The 12,500-nt window shown below is 36.6% G+C and overlaps 1 pseudogene; it reads left to right on the top strand.

Annotated features, from left to right (window-relative positions):
- The first annotated feature begins 7,663 nt into the window (after positions 1-7,663).
- Positions 7,664-12,500, top strand: part of LOC136854876 (uncharacterized) — a 10,394-nt pseudogene continuing 5,557 nt past the window's right edge.

Raw genomic sequence — 12,500 nt, 5'->3', positions numbered from 1 at the left:
AACTCATTTTATATTTTTATGATATCCAGTCTTCAAAGGACAGAAAAGGAACATTAAACGCAAAATAGTAATTTCTCTCTCTCTCTCTCTCTCTCTCTCTCTCTCTCTCTCTCTCTCTCTCTCTCACTAAAGACTAAAACCATAATTTGATGAAGAAAATTATAATACGGATGAATTTCAACATTTATTTTTACAAAAATCTTTTTGCTGTAGATAAAAAAACAAAATCAGAAAATGTATAAACACGCAAAGGCTCAATATGATTGGAAGAAGCTTTTATGACATAAGTTGAATAATCCAAACAATGTGAATAACAAATGGTTATGAATCTGAATATTTAATAAGCTGAACATAATAATCTTGACAAAACTTTTTACGGCAAAATTCTATTAATTCCAAAGTGTGTGGTATTCTCTGAAACAAGGGCGACACATAGTCCTACATTGCAGTCTTTACACATGAAATATGTCTGCTGGCCTTTCTTGGGCCTACGGGATGTATGCGAGCACACACGACATCTTAGTCTAGGTCGCAGTTGTTTTTCTGTTGAGGGAACTGGATCAGGAAAGTGTCTTTCTGTTAGCCGCCTTGGCTGCGTTATTACCGGTGCAGGTAATTATCTTGTTAGGTGCTGGAGGGTACGCTCAATCAACTACCAGAACGACTGACTTAGAAAACTGTAAATATGACACTTTCTTGCCAGTAACAAATCCATGCAAGTGATGACGGTTACTAGTATCATATCAAGCAGACGGAAAAATGGTTTATGTACCGTATCTCGTGGTTTTACGGATACACTTCACTAGAACTAATAAGCATGTCGATTTCTTGTCCACAATCCATTTTCTTATTATAGTCAACAACGCATGCAGGTTTTTACTGAAATTCCCCTAGTCGACACCTTTTTCTAGTCTACCATTATATTTTCATGTACCAGATAACATATACACTGTCCTGTTATCCTGCCATTTTAACCTAATATTCCATTGCAGTTTTGAGACAGAAATCTAGATTTGTTCACATCAGGAAATTTAGGCATAAATTTCCTATTTTCAGACTGTTCCACATGCTCCTGTTTCGTTGTCGCCCAAATACTTGAGCAGTTTTGGGCTGCAATACTCAATTATCGAAATACAAGGATGTGATGTTTTCCGAGATGCGAGCCATAAATGTTTTACCACAAAACCAGATACCCTAGATCCTCATCTACCAATATCTCTGTATCTTTTCCAGTATAGATTATAAAATCGACAATATAATCCGTTTGGCATCACAAAGTTCAAATATTTTCCTCCAAATCGACTTCTTTTATCTGGAATGTACTGCTTGAAACTTCCCTTCCATAACATTAAACTTTCATCTATGCGTAAATCCTGGAAAGGTTGAAATTTTCCCGGAATTTTCTGCCCGCACTGTCGAGCACGGGTTTAATTTTTTTAGTTTATTATCTAGGCTTGTTCCTGTGAATTATCAACGAATGTAGAACCCGTAGAATTTGAAGAAATCTGTCCCTTGCGTAGCCTTCTCACTCCTTTGTGTCGAATGTCTCAAGCGTAGTCCAGTAATCTACGATGCGATGTTTACTTGCCCATATGCGACATGATCATAATCACACAGGAACCGTATCATTTCCTCCCACAGTAACCTGAACAAATTTTCGCAAATGCTTTGGCACTGCATCTCCTAGCGTATCAACAAGGGAATCTCTGATAACGGTTTGTCTCTTCAGCAATCAGCCCCATAAATTCGTTGACGAAAAATTCAAAAAAATAGTCTACTTCCTTTGAATTTTCATTCACATTACATTTCGACGTAATGCCACTGCCACTGCTGTCAAATATGAAATCTCTGGGCTGAAACTGCTGGCTGGCCCACTCCCACTCATCACCTGGTGCTTCGCTGTCTCCGCCTTCTTTTGACACCTTGGCTTTCATTGTGAGTGGCAGATTTTCATCATTTTCACTGTCGGTTGATATTTCATGCTGTCTCTTGTACCGGATATAATTATCCATTTCTATTTCTTTAAATCCGATTCATTTTCATATCGAAATGAGTCGGAAAGATCTATAAAATAGTTATCCTCGTCGAGCTCTTCTCTCCAAATCTTGCCAGTCAACTCCAGGGATGTCATTACCCTTGACCCGTCCTCTGCTTGACATCTTGATGAAGACTAATAGATTTTATGGAAACACGTGAATTATATGAATTACTGTATGGCAACTGACAGACTGTTACCATATCAAGAAAAAGAGGCCAGTATTTCAATCATCAGTCCTTCACATAAAAGGAAATTACCGGTGCTCGTATACGACACAACAGTGTTCCGGGCCAGTTTATTAAATGCGTCGTATACGTTACAACCGAAATCAAAGGGTTAAACCTCTTTCCTTCGCTTATTCACTTAGTTTACCAATGTATGCGCTAATGGTTACGGATACTTGCAAGTGTTCCATAAGCACACAATGAAAAAGGTACATATACTCAAAATACACATTTACATGAGACCGCATACACACAGATTTATCGGCGTCAATAACCTAGGTGTTGCAGCAACATTTTTAGTAATCATTACATGTGTTTGTGTGTGTGCGTGTTTGTGTGTGCATGTATGTCTACCATGTGAATATCCTAGGGCAGTAAGTAATGGTGTTATCATTTTATGAAAATAGGAAATCGAAGAAAAGGAAAATTTCAACTGTATCCAGTTACTCTTTCATCCCCCTTGTCTTTTGTTCTCTAAAATCAAGCAAATTGTGTTCGGTCAGTAAGCGAATGGGTAACCACCGACAAATGCCAAGCCATTGATTTGCACTTAATGTAACCATCATTTGGGCAAGCGCATGGGCAAGTAAAGTTCATCCCAAAATCAATACCTAAAATTTTGCAGCAGCCTCGGGATTTAATATGAATGGTAATGGGTCACAGTGAGACTCGAAAGGCAAAATTTAGTGTGGGTAAGCTAAGGTTGATTAATCTATTATTAACTAGATCACAATGATGAAAAAATATGGAAATAATCTGTAAGTTTGAGTTATATATTACTCATTTTGTATTGCCAAGGCATACACTTGGGTAACTGATTGATAGAAGTTAGTGATATATATATATATATATATATATATATATATATATATATATATATATATATATATATATATATATATAAATATATCCTGTATCAATCAGTCTGTATCTTATTACAGTAATATAACTCCAAACTTTCCCAGATATTTCCCTTATTTTTCATCATTCTAGTTAATAATAATTAATCAACTTAACTACCAAAGTGCGCTCGTCTTCACTGTGACCGATACCGACTATCGATGACTCTGTGAGTGATTTTACTATTTGACCGAACACAATTTGCTGATTTCAAGCTGAAATGAAAAACAACTTTGAACTTTACAGTTGAAACCTGCATCGATTTCCTATTTTCATAAAATGATAACACCATTACTTACTGCCTAGAATATTTGCATGATAGACCTTACATGCACCTGTACACTGAAACATGTGTATTACTAATGACTAGCGCAGCACCTGGTGACGACAATCTGTGTGCTGCAAATGTGTATTTTATGTACCTTTTGTGTACTATAATTACTTGCAGCTATCGTAACGAGTAACTAGTGAATAACGAAGGAAAGGTTTAACCATGTATACGACGCATTTAAACTGGCGAATACCTGGTAACCGATAAATATGCTGGCTGCCGGCTATTTCACATGTGAAGGGCTGTGGTGGCTCACTGGCCTCTGCTGACTGTATTAACAGTCTGTCAGTTGCCATGCAGTAATTCATATAAGTGCGTGTTTCCCATAAAGTGGTCTTCATCCGAATAACTCTCTGAAGAACGGCTGACTGTCAGTTGACTGCGGAAATCGAGAGAAAATATAGACGTTCCCTATAGCATGCTCGACACATTTTCTGGATATGAAAAATAATCGGGCTTAGAAAGAAATGAAATGGACGGTCTGTACAAAGACATTGATGAACCGACTGTATTCGAATCTTACATCAGCAGGTGTCAGAAAGAGTGCTGGCTATTGGCTGCGAGTATGGAGAATGAGCTGCCGGCCTTCCAACCCGAAAGGTCATGTTGACTGGCACGTGGCGTGCGCCGTCGAAATGTAACTGTGATAAAATTCAAGGAAGTGGACTATTTTTTCGTTAACAGCTATGAAGACTGTTGCTGAGGACAGAGCCGTTATCGAAGATTGCTTGTTGTACGCTTGGGGAAGATGCGGTGCCAGAAATATTTGCGAAAGTGCTCGGGTCTGTGGAGAAGCTGATTCGCTGTGTGTTATGATCGTAATGCGCTGCGTAAGCGGACTGCACGAGCATTCGAACGAAAAGAGTATTTGATGTTTGGTTTCTTCGATGCAGGTTCATTTCGTTGATAATCACGAAGCACTAACCGAAATAATAAACTAAAAAATTAGTGCGATCAGCGTGCGCTCAAATCCGGGGAAGCGTCAACCTTTCGGGTATGCCGATAGTTTATCGGTACATTCAGGCAAAAAGAATGGGGCAGAGGTAATATTTGTTTTAACAGGTATATTGTCGACACCTGTCTATACTGAAATAGAAGATATTATTAGTCTCTAAGTATCTGTTTTAATGTGCATGTTGTAACCTCAAATCTCAAAAACATGTAATTGTGTGCAGCAAGCAACAATGTTTAGGCAGACAACAGCTGGCGTAATAGTGATCAGCAGAGGTATGCTAAATGATGTGTAAATCACAAGGCTAAATGCTTAAGCTGCAGTAAACAGGACAACAGGACTGCTGAATTTGATATATGATATCTTCGTACATGAATACTGTGTTGGGCTTTGTGAAAAATTGTCTTTGAAAAGAAGACACAATACTGCTTCCTAAATGCGTGTTGACTATAATGAAAATGCGGTGCTGGCACATGCTTATTAATTCTGTGAGTATCCGTAAACAAGATAATACAACTCTTGCTGTCTATGATGCTGAGTAAACTAATAAATCACTTGCGTGAACACTGGTCATGTTACGGTTTTCTAAGTCGATCATTCTGCGGTTGACCAACTAACTGGGTCGGTACCCGCACCCGTAACGCACGGCCAGGCGCGGCAATGAAGACGCTCGATCGTCAACATCGTGCTGCCTTATCCGGCAGGCAGAAAACCGGCTGTTGCTGTTTCATGATGAACGTGTGAGACTGTATTGATATATTTCGAAGGAAACACCGCTAAAATTACTAAATTCTGCGCAAAGTTTTGTCCAGGTATTATGTTCGCTTTATTAAATATTCGAATTCATAACCATTGTTCATTGTTTGATTTCATTCAACATGTCTTAAGCTTCTTCCAATCACTCTTATGTGTTTGCCATTTTCTGTTTTGTTTTTATCTATTTAAAAGATGCAACAAAATGTTGAGAAAGTCATCCGTAATATATTTCTTCATCAGAAATATAACAGTCTTCAGTAAGAAAGAAAGAAGAAAGAAGAAGAAGAGAAGTAAACCACTATTTGCGTTATTCTTTTCTGTCACTTTGACTTGGTATCATAAAACATAAAATGAAGATGTAACTAATATCTGTGTCATATTGTAATTTATGACTATATGAAAATAATAACTTAACAATATAATATATTACCATAATTAACAGTATATAGGCTATGTTATTGTTATTATTAACCATTGTGTGTATTATTGTAACCAATAATAATGTGTAACCAATATTCAAGATGGCTGTAAGCCTTTTAGTATATTAGAAAATAATGTTTTGAAGGTATTAAGCTGAAGAGATCGGTGATGAAAGATATTACTAACAATAAATAAATAAAAAATAACAAACATTAAGCATACAAAGATGTGGCCGCCAAGTAATGCATTACATTCGCGAACTTTTGGTTCCCGTTTGCAACATCCGCAATATGAAAACTGTTCCCGCAGTCGTAAGCGAAGAAATGAGTCCCCTGAAACAATTCGAAAGCAGGCTACTGCACGTGTGCTGCCGATGAAGCGATGCGACACTCTCTCCTTTGCTCGAGGTAACTGAAATGGAAGATATGTCAAGCTACAACTTATGAAAAGTGACGAAGACCATCCGTCACTGGTGGGCATAGCACATAGCCTTCCCACCTCGGGCTCTAGATAAATCTGGCAGAAGACAATCTCCCAGAGGCTGTCATCTAGCAAGAAGGACAAATTACACAAAAATGTTGCACTGTTGTCGCTCATATAAGTATATGAACTTAAAAACAATACCCAACTCATGCGGCATTTAAATAGATGTTTCTCAAAAATGAATGTAGTAAACAGGCCCTTACTAGAGTAGTGAAGGAAAAGAAAAATATCTGTGAAAAATTATAACGAAACAAAATGATCTACAAACTTTACAACGAATATTGATTCCAAAACTATTGAACAATTCCAAATGTTAATGATTAAATATATATGCTGCTGTAACATATATATATATATATATATATATATATATGTATATGTATATGTATATATATATATATATATGTATATATATATATGTATGTATGTATACGGTATATATATATATATATATATATATATATATATATATATATATATATATATGTATATTATATATATATATATATATATATATATATATATATACTATATACAGTAACTTTATATATATATATATATATATATATATATATATATATATATATATATATATATATATATATATATATATGTATATATATATATATACGGTTCTGTGGCTAATCATTTTTGCTAACAAGTATCAATTTATTTTTAAAGAGATAGTAATGATATAATTTTTATACACACCTAGCTATATCTATATATATATGCACACTCACTCTGTATATGATATTGTATATATATTACACACATACTATATATATATATATATATATATATAAACTCATATGTAATATATATATATGTATATATCTTTCTTAACATATATATATATATAACTGAATCACGAAATATGAAGGCGTGATAATTAAATATAAAGACAATTCCTGAAGGAAAAGAAGAGAAAGCAACAAATATTACTGAAATAGCATAACAGTATCCTTTTACTGCTGAACTCATTTCTCCTTCCTTCGAATTACCTAACTATATATATATATATATATATGTATATATATATATATATATATGTATATATATATATATATATATATATATATATATATATATATATATATATAAGTACTCACACATGTATATATAGTCAAAATTATATATATATATATATATATATATATATATATATATGTATATATATACATACATACATACATACATATATAGTATATATATACATACACATACACACCACACAGTACACATTTTGATAACATGTATTTTATAATGATCTAGTGGTGACGGTGTGGCAATGTTTTTATGTCACGCTCTGAAATGTGAGCTGCGCGATTTCGAATGCACGTGTCTGACCGGTGAAATGAACTGCTGGGCACGCAACCGCTGCCCTACCTTTGTCGGTGGGCGTGACCGATGAATATTGGCGAAGAAAATGAGCCCCGGATATCCCGAAGCGGCCATTCGCGTTTCGTGACGAAATACTCACTTTGCGTATCCGTTCAGGAGGATGTTTCACTTTGACGACCGCCGTCGTCAATCAACATTGGTGGAGTCTGACGGGGATGTCCAGGCCCTGGGTGTATTCCAGCCGGAACACCAAACTCAGGAAGGTAAGCAGGCGAAAAACGACCGGTCTTCCGTCTTAAAGGGATTCCATCTCACAACACCACCCTCAACTATAAACTGTGTCTAAATAATCCCATATTAGTAAAATATATTGTTGTGTCGTGTTGCCGACCAAATAAAATAGTTCTATATATGTATGTATACACATACACACATATATATGTATTTATGTATATAAATGCAGTGTGTGTTTCAACATATGCTGTGTGTAGTGATATTGAATCACGTGTGCTGTTGAAATGACTTCCCGCATTTTCAGCTCGCTGTACCTTCCACTGTCGAGTGGTGGCGTGATGTGAGAACTAATTACAGGCACAGAATATTCCTTTATTACTGGCAACATTGTGTTGTTACATTGAGCCGCATAATATCTGCGAATCGCCCTATCACAATATTATCATATAAATAAAACAGGTGAATTGCAGCAAGCAAGCTAAACTGCTATTACATTTACATTCGTCTGCTGCTGGTGACTACGTCTGTCTCCAGTTGGGTCATCGACCATCAAAGGAGCTAATAGCAAAATATTAATAGGTATATTTGGCAATCACTAGAATCAACTAAAAAACAAGGCCAAGAAAAATATCCGTAGCTGCCAGACACACCAGGCTAGGTGAAGACTGTGGTCTTGGGAGACTGCTGAGCCTCATCCTTGATTCTGGGGCCTCTCAGGCCCTGCTTCCCCCAGCCTGGCAGGGCCTTCCTCGGCGCTTCTGGTGGAACCCTTCCTTCAGCCCGGCCTTGGAGGTTTTAATTGAGGTTCTTGAACCCTCTCTTTAGCCTGACAGTTCCTGCCTTTCTCGAGGCGCCTCTGGTCGAACCGCTCAGCTGCCCATAAGCCCATCTGAGGGGACCTCATCGCTGGTTCTTGGTTCGGGCTTATAACTACTGGCCTGACAGTGCCTGCCTTCCTCGGAAGCAGCCTGCGGTCGGACCCATCGCGGGCTGCCCGCACCATCATCAGACTGCCACTCGAAAAATGACCGGCCTTGGGAACAGATCTCATCATGGATGGCGGTCTCTCCGAGCCCGCTCTGGCCTGGCGGGACTGCCTGCTACTCCGAGCGCTGCGGGTCGGACCCCTTCCCTTGAAATCGCAGGCTGGCCCGACAGAACTGAGCTAGTCGCCCAGTTCTTGGACCTCTGAGGCCTGTTGGGACCACTCCGACGGCCTCTGGATCGGACCCTTCTTCAGGAGCGCCCTCGGGCATCCTTGGAGGAACGGGTCAAATCCTTATTCTTGGGCCCCTCTCCGAACCGCTTCTGGCGGATCACCTTCTGAGAGCGTATGCAGGTCGAACTGCGCTTCCTGCCAGCAAGCTGGCGATCTGGAAGGACGGTCTCGTCGCGCGGTTCTTGAACTCTCCGGGCCTGCTTCCCCAACGCAACGAGATACGCTCTCCGAGCCCTCCAGCGGCCGCGGAGGAGACTTTGGTCTCGTCGCTGGTGGAGCCTGCTCCGGCCGCTGACACCTCGCCGAAGCTGCCCGCCGCTGAGCCGTCGCGAAGTTCTTGGGCCTCTCGGGCCTGCTTCCAACCTGAAGGACCTGCCTTCTTCGAGCAACACTGGAACCGAGACCCCTTCCCTTCAAAACTGCCCTCAGAACTGGCCATCCTTGGAGTTTTTTGAACCTCATGAAGTTCTTGGGCCTGCTCCAACCTGACGAGACTCTCCAGTGCAACCTCTGGGTCGAACCTTCGAGCTGCCCGCAAGCCCGTAGGAAACTGAACTCGTCAACAATTCTTGAACCTCTCCGAGCAACTTCCCCAGCCTGTTCTGCCTTCCTCGAGTGGACCCTTCCCTTCGGAGCTGCCTTTCAAAACGGCGAAGCCTTTAACAACTGGGACCAGTCGCTGGGAAGCGAATTTCCACATGGGAAGGGTCGGACCCATGGGCAACCGCTGGAGGAAGGAAGCGACGCTCTTCTCCGCGCTGCTCTTTGCTCTCTTACTGCTTTTCGAAAACTGACTTTCTGCTGTCTCGAGCTTCCGAACGATTTGAAGTCTCGATAGGTGCTTTCGAGCCGGAAGAGTTCAAGAGTATGTTCGAGAAAATCTCGGTGGTCATTTAACGTCGCGACAACCGTACTTTGGAGTTCTTTTCTGGCACACTCAACGGCTTCTTTAACAAAGATCGATGGCTATAAACTATGAGATGACGATATTGATCGTCTCGCTACAACTGCTCAGCTATTTGCAGTGAATCAAATGCTTTGAAGTAGTTTCTCATCGCGTTGGCTGATCGGCATTCTTCGGTAACTCTCCACGCCGGTAATGTCTGCTGCTAACATTTCGGCGAAACCAGCTTTATCCCCTGCTAAATCGGCGAAATAACACGCAAGTTCACGACTGTATGGTTCTTCGGTTCTCCGTTCACTGTCTTCCTCTTCTTGATTATTCTTCGCTATTTCGGAAATGAAGAAACTTGCGTCGTAGTGACTGTACTGTACCAGCGAAGGCGAGCACTTCACTCTGTCGCAGTAATCCCTTTCGGCAGTAAATTACAGACTGAAGCATGCCATTCTCGTGATGTACTTTTCCTCTTGAAAGCTCTCTTTTGTCGTGTAGCCTAGTCATCCGGTTCGACACAACCATAAATGCGGCTATTTGCTCACATGCTATTCTGAAGGCTTCAAAATATTTCCTAATTGGACAACATAACGGTGTCGGTGCACTAATGAAAATTGTTGTTTGCAAAACACGAAAGGTATTAATGTTCTTTCTTGCGGCAGAAAGTGAAATTTTCTTGAAAGCTATTGTACGAGCATCGGCATATTTAAAAAGAAGAAATAAAAATTTGATGAAAAATCAAATGTTATCCTTTTCGTCATGGGAGAAATATATATATATATAATAACAACATAATATATATATATGTATTTGTATATATGTATATATATATATATATATATATGTATATATATATATAACTATATTTATATATATATATATATTTAATTATATATATTTATATATATATATATATATATATTTATATATATATATATATATATATATATATATATATATATATATATATATATATATATATATATTTATATATATATATATATATTTATATATATATATATATATATATATATTATATTTATATATATATATAAATATACAAATATACATATATACACATATATACATTATATAAACCTATATATACATATATATGTATATTTAACATATATATATATATATATATATATATATTTATATATATATATATATATGTATATATATATGTATGTATATATATATATATATATATATATATGTATATATACTTTACATACATATATATATAAATATATACAGTATATATGTATATATATATATATATGTATATATATATATATATATATATTCATATATGTATATATATTATATACATGTATGCATATATATATATATATATATATATATATATATATATATATATATATTATATACATATATATATATATATATATATGTATATATATATATTATATCTACATATATTTATATATCTATATATATGTATATATATACATATAGATAGATAGATAGATGAATAGATAGATAGATAGATAGATAGATAGATAGATATCTCACTCCGACGACAGGGGAGAAGGATGCGATGATGATGATTTTTGCTTTACATTTACATTTATTTCTTTAAAAAAAAAAAAATGCTATTTTCGTGGCAATAACACTTCACCCCGGAAGGATACATTACTGTATAGATAGATACATATCATAAATAATAATATATATAAGTATATATACATATTTATATATATATATATATATGTGTGTTGACAATGTGTGTGTGTGTGTGTCTTGCTACTAGTTTATTCTGTATTAATAATTAAAAATAAGGTATTCTCAAAGCTCTGTTTCCTAGTCATCTGCTTAGCCTCAGTCAACTGAAAAGTGACCTTTGTTTAACAAAACTACTCCAATGCCATTAATCTACTTATTAGGGAGAGAGAGAGAGATGGCTGCTCCAGCAAGGGAATGATTAAGTTTTTTCATAGCAGAGTAAGTTATAAATATATAGTTTTTATGGTACAGCATCAAATTATAATAGTAGATTTTTTGAAGGATGCAGAGTAGTTTTAAATCCCTTGTCTTATTTAAATAAAAATTCTTCTTCGGAAAAATAAGTTTAGAGTCTTCAAGAACACTATTAAAGACACTTTTGGAAAACTTTTACCAATATTCCTGGAAAACCTGTCTACCATATACTTTGGGGGCTTGTATTTCAAGTCAATGGTCCTATATGCTTGTCCACTTATGAATTAAATTCATATTCTAAAAAAAATAATTAGTAATAAAAAAATACTCATAGTAGCATGAGTCTTAAAATGAAGTAGCAAATCCACAGTTGTATATTTATCTTTAAATATATGTACATATACATAACTGTGGAATTGCTTCTCCAATAATAATAATAATAATAATAATAATAATAATAATAATAATAATAATAATACTGGTATTAAACAAACTTTTATGATGAAAATTGCAATTTTTAATAATTAGTAGGACATTTTTAAACAACTTTTAGAGCTGGCCGTGCTGGACACGACCTTTGCCTTCAGTTTGTATAAACAAACTGAAGGGATGGCTATCAGGATCACCATGGTCAATTTTTATGCTTTTCATGTGCTCCCTGGAGGAGCATAATGAAAGAATGTCATTAGGTTCGCCCTCTATTTTATCGAATATGGTGACGACGTTCTCCTATTTCGTCATGAATGTCATACGAAGTCTT

This window comes from Macrobrachium rosenbergii, chromosome 30, assembly GCF_040412425.1.
Source record: "Macrobrachium rosenbergii isolate ZJJX-2024 chromosome 30, ASM4041242v1, whole genome shotgun sequence".
Taxonomy (NCBI): Eukaryota; Metazoa; Arthropoda; class Malacostraca; order Decapoda; family Palaemonidae; genus Macrobrachium; species Macrobrachium rosenbergii.
The sequence above is the reverse complement of the archived record's forward strand: the minus strand, read 5'-3'. Positions and strand labels throughout refer to the sequence as shown.